The sequence below is a fragment of the Triticum aestivum genome, chromosome 2A (genome assembly GCF_018294505.1).
Source record: "Triticum aestivum cultivar Chinese Spring chromosome 2A, IWGSC CS RefSeq v2.1, whole genome shotgun sequence".
NCBI lineage: Eukaryota > Viridiplantae > Streptophyta > Magnoliopsida > Poales > Poaceae > Triticum > Triticum aestivum.
Window position 1 is genome coordinate 316,786,724 of NC_057797.1, and position 9,323 is coordinate 316,796,046.

Sequence of the window (9,323 nt, forward strand, 5' to 3'; positions counted from 1 at the left end):
CTTGAGCATTTTATAGTATCCACTTCAAGTTGTCTATGTACCATGTAAGCATCCAAGAAGTCCATAACCGCGGACCCGGCTATTCGAATAGATCATGTTAACCCTGCAGGGGTGTACTTCTTCACACACGCTCTCGCCACTTACCGCCATGTACACGTCATGTATCTCGGCAACCTTCAAGCGGAAGCCTGGCGAGGGTGTCGGCCACGACCTGACTAACCACACAAGACTCTAGTCCAGGTTTATCGCCTATTCGGGTTCCATCCGCAAGGAGATCCGGCCGGGGTGTCGCTCACGGCCCCAAACGATGTGTGCAGGGTTCCCGAGCCCACCATCCGGGTGCCACTCGGTACACCAGGCCACGTGTGCCTAGTCTGTCCCAAGCCCACCCTGCCGGGTGCCACTTGGTAGAAAAATAGCACTACCTACAAACACCAGAAACTAGTTGCGACTCCTGGACAGAGATCAAGTTGGTTAATAAGTCGAGAGGGTCGAGTTACCGGAACCCAATGTGTGGTAGTATCGAGTCATTGGACAACATACATAGAACTCAGTGCTTAAGGACGGTTCCAGTGAGACAACCCACCATGTACTCCTACATGGCCTCTCACCGCTACCTTTACCAAATCGTGTTCACACACTTCACTCTCAGCATCAGAACATATCGTAACACTCCAATTCATTCCCAATGAATCAGACCTGACACAACTCTAAGCAATAGCAGGCATAGCATGGTAGGAACACAACATGGCTCAATCAACTCCTACACATGCTAGTGGGTTTCAACTATTTACTGTGGCAATGACAGGTCATGCAGAGGAATGGGTTCAACTACCGCAGCACAAAGTAGCAGATGAATCGTTGTTGTCCTAATGCAATAACTGAGAGCAGGAGCGAGAGAGTAGGATTTTATCGAATGAACAAGGGGGTTTGCTTGCCTGGTAAATCAACAAGGGAGGCACTGCTTCACAGACAGGTACTCTGGAACGTCTCCGGAGCAAGACCTATCGAGAAGGAACAGTGTCGGCAATCAATACACAAACATATGCAACAATATGATGCATGAACATGGCATGAAGATGTGATGTTGTTTGAGCTAATGCAACTAGTAATCATTTGGTTTGAAGTCCATTTGAACCAAAAGCTCAAATGCATCTCCAAAGTAAGCTCTTATAAATGCCATAATGTGTTTTCTCATATACAGCATGTATAAGTTGGTTTGTCATGCATGAAACTAGTACAGATGGATAGGTTGCATTTTTCTGATAATTTTTCATATATAAATTATTTCAATCTGAGCTACGGTTGAATTTCTATGAATTTTTGAAGTTTAAATATTTTCTGGAATTTCCTGATTTATTTTAATTCCAGAAAATAAATAATTGCGTCAGCATGACGTCAGCACGACGTCAGCAGTCAACTGCGGCTGACTGGGGTCAAACCTGACGTGTGGGGTCCACACGTCAGTGACAGGGGGTTAAACAGGGTTAGTTTAATCCTAATTAAAAAGGTTAGTGGCGCTGGGGCCCACTGTCAGTGTCAGGGGGGTTAGTTAACGGTGATTAGCACTAAGCTAATCACCTGGCCGACGGGGCCCACTCGTCAGGCCGGCGAGGTCGTCGGCGGCGACTTCTGGACGCGGCGGCGTCCGCGATACCGGCCACGGGGACGGCGTCGGAGAGCACCGGGGCGTAGCCCGGGCTCTCGCACATCTGGTGGGGCAGGTGGGAGGAGCTGGGGAGGCCGGAGCTCGCCGGAGCAAAGCTCGCGGCGGCGGCCGGAGCTCGGCTTCGATCGGGAACGGGCTGCGGGGCACGGGGAGGCCACCTGAGGGGCTCGGTGGCACCCTCGTGGCACCGGGAGCACGATGGGGTGCTCGGTTTGGGCGGAGGCGGGCCGAGACGACGACGGCGGCATGGACGGCGGCGGGAAGCTTCGGCCGTGGTGGGGAAAGGGCTACGGCGTGCGGGTGACTAAGCGGAGAGGGGCAAACGGTGGCGGAGCTCACCGCGGTTGCAGCGGGCGTCGAAGCGGGCTCGGGGACGCACTGGAGACGGTGGGGCGGCGATGGGGATCCACGGCGGCCGGCGATGAAGAAGACGACGGTGTCGGTGATGGAGCGCGTCCCTGGTCACTTGGCTCGTCGAGGACGATGCGGACGATGAGGCGGAGCTTCTAGGCTCGGGCGGAGGGCGAGGGGAGGCCGGTGGCCGCGGCAACGGTGGACGGCGGCGATGAGCTCCGCTCGGGCTGCGCGCGAGAGAGAGAGAGCAGAGGAGGAGGAAAGAACGAGAGAGAGCGAGAGGGTACGGGGGGGTGGCGTCTCCCGGGGCATCCAGACAAGGAGGGGAGAGGGCAGGCAGGCAGGGAGGCTGGTGGTGTGGCGCGGCGGAGCGCGCGCGCGTCGGGCACGCGCCCATCCCCCTGTCGAGGACGAAGACGACAAAGGAGGGGGCCAGTGGGCTGGGCCGGCGCTGGCTGCTGCTGGGCTGTGCAGGGAGGAGCCCCAGGTAAGTTTCTCCTCTTTTTGTCTCTTTTCTAATATTCTGACATATGTTTTGATTTAGTAATAACACTAAATCAATTTATTTCCTTATGCCCATTTTTGTAGGAACTAGTGGCATTATTCCAGAGCTCCCCAACAGGTGGCATAATTTTTGGACATATATTAATATATATAACTAATATATTTCCAATGCAAATATTTATGCATTAATTCCAAATGGCCAAAATAAATACTTATGAGCTCCTAAAAATATTGGTTTGATTTTTATCTCTGTCCAATATTTTCAGAGAGCAACATGAACATTTTCTTGGACCCTTTTGGAGCAATTTTTATTTGGGTCATTTCAAAAATGATTCTGAGGGTTCCACCAATCCTCATTTCAAAATTAAATGGAATTTTAAACATGATGCACAAATGACTAGCTAGTCTAGGTCATACCAGAACTAGGGATGTGACAGGATGCCCCGGTAGGCGTCCCACCTTTCTTCATAAACAATTATCGGTTAGCCCCGGTTGAGCCTAAGTTTTTGCTTCTTCACATGATATGTGCTATCCTTGTAATGTCATTTTATTTTGTTTTTCTTGCTGTTTGAATAAAGTAGTTAAGATCTAAAATTTTATTTATGAGAAGGAGTCTTCACATAGTTACATAATTATTTGAGTACTCATTGATCTTCACTTATATCTTTCGGAGTAGTTTGTCATTTGCTCTAGTGCTTCACTTATATCTTTTTGGAGCATGACGATGGTTTTATTTTGAAGAAATTATTGAACTCTCATGATTCACTTATATCATTTTGAGAGTCTCTAAACAACATGGTATTTTTCTTTGGTTATGAATTTAGTCCTAATATTATGGGCATCCAAGAGGGATATAGTAAAAACTTTCATATAAAGTGCATTGAATACTATGAGAAGTTTGATTCCTTATGATTGTTTTGAGATATGAAGATGGTGATATTAGAGTCATGCTAGTGAGTATTTGTGAATTTGATAAATACTTGTGTTAAGGTTTGTGAGTCCTGTAGCATGCACATATGGTGAACCGTTAGGTAACGAAGTTGGAGCATGAGATATTTTTTTGATTGTCTCCCTTATGAGTGGCAGTCGGGAACGAGCAATGGTCTTTTCCTACCAATCTATCCCCCTAGGAGCATGCGCGTAGTACTTTGTTTCGATAACTAATAGATTTTTGCAATAAGCATGTGAGTTCTTTATGACTAATGTTGAGTCCATGGATTATACGCACTCTCACCATTCCTCCATTGCTAGCCTCTCTTGTGTCGCGCAACTTTCATCGGTACCATAAACCCACCATATACCTTCCTCAAAACAGCCACCATACCTACCTATTATGGCATTTCCATAGCCATTCCGAGATATATTGCCATGCAACTTTCCACCGTTTCGTTTATTATGACATGCTTCATCATTGTCATATTGCTTTGCATGATCATGTAGTTGACATCGTATTTGTGGCAAAGCCACCTTTCATAATTCTTTCATACATGTCACTCTTGAGTCATTACACATCCCGGTACACCGCCGAAGGCATTCATATAGAGTCATATTTTGTTCTAAGTATCGAGTTGTAATTCATGAGTTGTAAGTAAATAAAAGTGTGATGTTCTTCATTATTAGAGCATTTTCCCATGTGAGGAAATAAGAAAAAGAGAAAGGCCAACAAAAGAGAAGGCCCAAAAAAGCCAAAAAAACAAACAAAAAATGAGAGAAAAGAGAGAAGGGGCAATGCTACTATCCTTTTACCACACTTGTGCTTCAAAGTAGCACCATGATCTTCATGATAGAGAGTCTCCTATGTTGTCACTTTTATATACTAGTGGGAATTTTGCATTATTTAGCTTGGCTTGTATATTCCAACGATGGGCTTCCTCAAATTTCCCTAGGTCTTCAGGAGTAAGCAAGTTGGATGCACACCCACTTAGTTTTCTTTTTGAGCTTTCATACACTTTTAGCTCTAGTGCATCTGTTGCATGGAAATCCCTACTCCCTCACATTGATATCCATTGATGGACATCTCCATAGCCCGTTGATACGCCTAGTTGATGTGAGACTATCTCCTTCTTTTTGTCTTCTCCACAACCACCATATTCTATTCCACCTGTAGTTTTATGTCCATGGCTCACGCTCATGTATTGCGTGAAAGTTGAAAAAGTTTGAGAACATCAAAAGTATGAAACAATTGTTGGGCTTGTCATCAGGGTTGTGCATGATTTGAATATTTTGTGTGATGAAGATGGAGCATAGCCAGACTATATAATTTTGTAGGGATAAGCTTTCTTTGGCCATGTTATTATGAGAAGACATAATTGCCTTGTTTGTATGCTTGAAGTATTATTGTTTTTACGTCAATATTAAACTTTTATTTTGAATCTTACGGATCTGAACATTCATGCCACAATAAAGAAAATTACATGGATAAATATGTTAGGTAGCATTTGATACGTCTCCAATGTATCTATATTTTTTGATTGCTCCATGCTATATTATCTACTGTTTTGGGCAATATTGGGCTTTATTATCCACTTTTATATTACTTTTGGGACTAACCTATTAACCGGAGGCCCAGCTCAGATTTGTTGTTTTATGCCTATTTCAGTGTTTCGAAGAAAAGGAATATCAGACGGAGTCGAAACGGAATGAAATCAACTGGAGAAGTTATTTTTGGAAGGAAACACACCTGATGGACTTGGACCCCACGTTAGGGGAGACACGAGGTGCTCACAAGGGTGGGGGGCGCCCCCCTAGGGCGCGCCCCCTGCCTCGTGGGGCCCCCGTGGCTCCCCTGACGTGCTTCTTCTGCCTATATATATCATCGTACCCTAAAACTTCCAGAACGCAACATAGATCGGGAGTTCTGCCGCCAGAAGCCTCCGCAGCCACCAAAAACCAATCGGGACCCTGTTCCGGCACCCTGCCGGAGGGGGGAACCCTCACGGGTGGCCATCTTCATCATCCCCGTGCTCTCCATGACGAGGAGGGGGTAGTTCTCCCTCGGGGCTGAGGGTATGTACCAGTAGCTATGTGTTTGATCTCTCTCTCTCTCTCGTGTTCTTGAGGTGATACGATCTTGATGTACCGCGAGCTTTGCTATTATATTTGGATCCTATGATGTTTTTCCCCCTCTATCTCCTTGTGATGAATTGAGTTTCCCTTTGAAGTTATCTTATCGGATTGAGTCTTTAAGGATTTGAGAACACTTGATGTATGTCTTGCATGTGCTTATCTGTGGTGACAATGGGATATTCACATGATCCACTTGATGTATGTTTTGGTGATCAACTTGCGAGTTCTGTGACCTTGTGAACTTATGCATAGGGGTTGGCACACGTTTTCCTCTTGACTCTTCGGTAGAAACTTTGGGGCAGTCTTTGAAGTTCTTTGTGTTGGTTGAATAGATGAATCTGAGATTGTGTGATGCATATCGTGTATAATCATTCCCACGGATACTTGAGGTGACATTGGAGTATCTAGGTGACATTAGGGTTTTGGTTGATTTGTGTCTTAAGGTGTTATTCTAGTACGAACTCTAGGGCTGTTTGTGACACTTATAGGAATAGCCCAACGGATTGATTGGAAAGAATAACTTTGAGGTGGTTTCGTACCCTACCATAATCTCTTCGTTCATTATCCGCTATTAGTGACTTTGGAGTGACTCTTTGTTGCATGTCGAGGGATAGTTTTATGATCCAATTATGTTAGTATTGTTGAGGGAACTTAGACTAGCGAAAGTGTGAACCCTAGGCCTTGTTTACCATAATTGCAATACCATTTACGCTCACTTTTATCATTAGTTACCTTGCTGTTTTATATTTTTAGATTACAAAGACCTATATCTACCATCCATATTAAACTTGTATCACCATCTCTTCGCCGAACTAGTGAACCTATACAATTTACCATTGTATTGGGTGTGTTGGGGACACAAGAGACTGTTTGCTATTTGGTTGCAGGGTTTTTTGAGAGGTACCATCTTCATCCTACGCCTCCCACGGATTGATAAACCTTAGGTCATCCACTTGAGGGAAATTTGCTACTGTCCTACAAACCTCTGCACTTGGACGCCCAACAACGTCTACAAGAAGAAGGTTGTGTAGTAGACATCAAAGGTGCTGGAGCTGGCGTGCTTCTCATTGCTCCCACTGGGGAGCACCTTAAGTACATAGTTCAAATGCATTTCCCCCGGGAGAAGGCTACCAACAATACTGCAGAGTATGAAGGGTTCCTTGTCGGGCTCAGGATTGCAACAGAACTGGGAATCAAGAAGCTGGTCATCCGTGGAGATTCACAACTTGTGGTGAGGCAAGTAAACAAGGATTATCAAAGCCCATTGATGGAGGAATACGTCAAGGAAGTGAGAAAGTTGGAGGAGCACTTTGAAGGATTGCAAATAGAGCACGTGCCACGTGCGGAAAACAGCGTTGTTGATCATCTGTCAAAGTGCGCTACACAAAAACTCCATGTAGAACCAAGGAATTTTGTTCTCCATCTAACTCAACCCTCTGTATCCCCAGCAACAATGTCTAGAAAGAGGAGGAAACTGGACTCCAGAAAGCCTCTCCCGGAAGATCTTCCTAAAGCCCCCGGCAGAGAGCTTGGCGGGAACAACTCCCTTTCGGTCGGTGAGCTGCACCCTCCCACCAAACTATCAATATTTGCGGTTGATGCATGCGCTCCCATGAACAAGGAGGTGCCACTGATCCTCATTGTCGAGCCTCTGGCTCCAACTTGGGCACGACACATAGTCCATTTCCTCCAAACAGGAGAACTTCCCAAAGAGCAAGAAGAAGCTGAAAGAGTAACCCGGAGGGCCAGTATGTATCAGTCCATTGATAACACGCTATAGAGAAGAAGGCCCAACAATGTGAAATTGAAGTGCATTTGCCGGGAACAAGGAAATGAACTGCTAGCACAGATACAGAAGGGTATGTGTGGATCCTACAATAGATCTACTGGCCCACAAGGTTTCCGACAAGGTTTCTACTGGCCCACATCCCTCCAAGATGCAATTGAGCTAGTCACCAAGTGTAAAGCCTTCTAGTTCCACTCCAAGAATACCCATCAGCCTACTCAAGCTCTTTAAAAAATCCCTTTGTCATGGCCATTTTCGTTCTAGGGGCTCGACATCTTGGGCCCCTTCCCCCATGCTACCGGTGCCTTTGAATTCTTGTATGTTGCAACCGACAAGTTTAGAAAGTGGCCGAAAGTGGAGCCCGTGAGGATGGTGACCGCACAGTCAGCTGTCAAGTTCTTGAACGGATTGGTGTGCCGTTTCGGAGTACCCGCCATGATCATCACTGACAATGGCACCCAATTCACAAGCGCGCCTTCATGCAATACGTTCATGCCCTCGGAAGCAAGATCTCATTTGCTTTCTAGAAATTCTACATCATTTCTGATCAACAATATGTCAACAACATATACTCATCAGAAATTCTATAGTGCTCCCACTCACTTCTTTGGAAATACAAGTTTCTCATAAACTTTGTACAAACCCAAAATCTTTAATCATCATCAAAGCATACATTCCAACTCCGAGATGCTCACTCCAGTCCTTAGAAGGATTGCTGGAGTTTTGCATACTTATTAGCATCTTTCGGGATTGACAAAAACTTCCTGTTGTATCACATACAACTTTTCCTCAAGAAAATTGTCGAGGAAACAATGTTTTGACATCCTATCCGCAAGATTTCATAAATAATGCAGTAATCGCTAATATAATTCCAACAGACTCTTAGCATCGCTACGAGTGAGAAAGTCTCACCATAGTCAGCTCCTTGAACTTGTCAGAAAACATCTTAACGACAAGTTGAGCTTTCTTAATGGTGACATTTACCATTATCGTCCGTCTTCCTTTTAAAATCCATATGTACCTAACAGCCTTACGACCATCAAGTAGTTCTTCCAAAGTCTACACTTCGTTTTCGTACATGGATCCTCTCTCGGATTTTATGGCCTTGAGCCATTTATCGGAATCCAGGCCCACCATCGCTTCTCCATAGCTCGTAGGTTCATTATTGTCTAGCAACATGACTTCCAAGACAGGATTACGTACCACTCTGAAGTAGCACGTATCCTTGTCATCCCACGAGGTTTGGTAGTGACTTGATCCGAAGTTTCATGATCAATATCATAAGCTTCCACTTCAATTGGTGTAGGTGCCACAGGAACAACTTCATGTGCCCTGCCACACACTAGTTGAAGAGACGGTTCAATAACCTCATCAAGTTTCCACCATCCTCCCACTCAATTCTTTCGAGAGAAACCTTTCCTCGAGAAAGGACCTGATTCAAGAAACAATCCTTTATTGCTTTTGGATCTGAGACAGGAGGTATACCCAACTGTTTTGGGTGTCCTATGAAGATGCATTTATCCGCTTTGGGTTCTAGCTTATCAGCCTGAAACTTTTTCACATAAGCGTCGTAGCCCCAAACTTTTAAGAAACGACAACTTAGGTTTCTCTAAACCATAATTCATACGATGTCATCTCAACGGAATTACGTGGTGCCCTATTTAAAGTGAATGTGGTTGTCTCTAATGCCTAACCCATGAACGATAGTGGTAATTCGATAAGAGACATCATGGTATGCATCATATCCAATAGGGTGCAGTTATGATGTTCGGACACACCATCACACTATGGTGTTCTAGGCGGTATTAATTGCGAAACAATTTCCACAATGTCTTAATTGTGTGCCAAAACTCGTAACTCAGATACTCATCTCTATGATCTTATCATAGACATTTTATCCTCTTGTCACGATGATCTTCAACTTTACTCTGAAATTACTTGAAC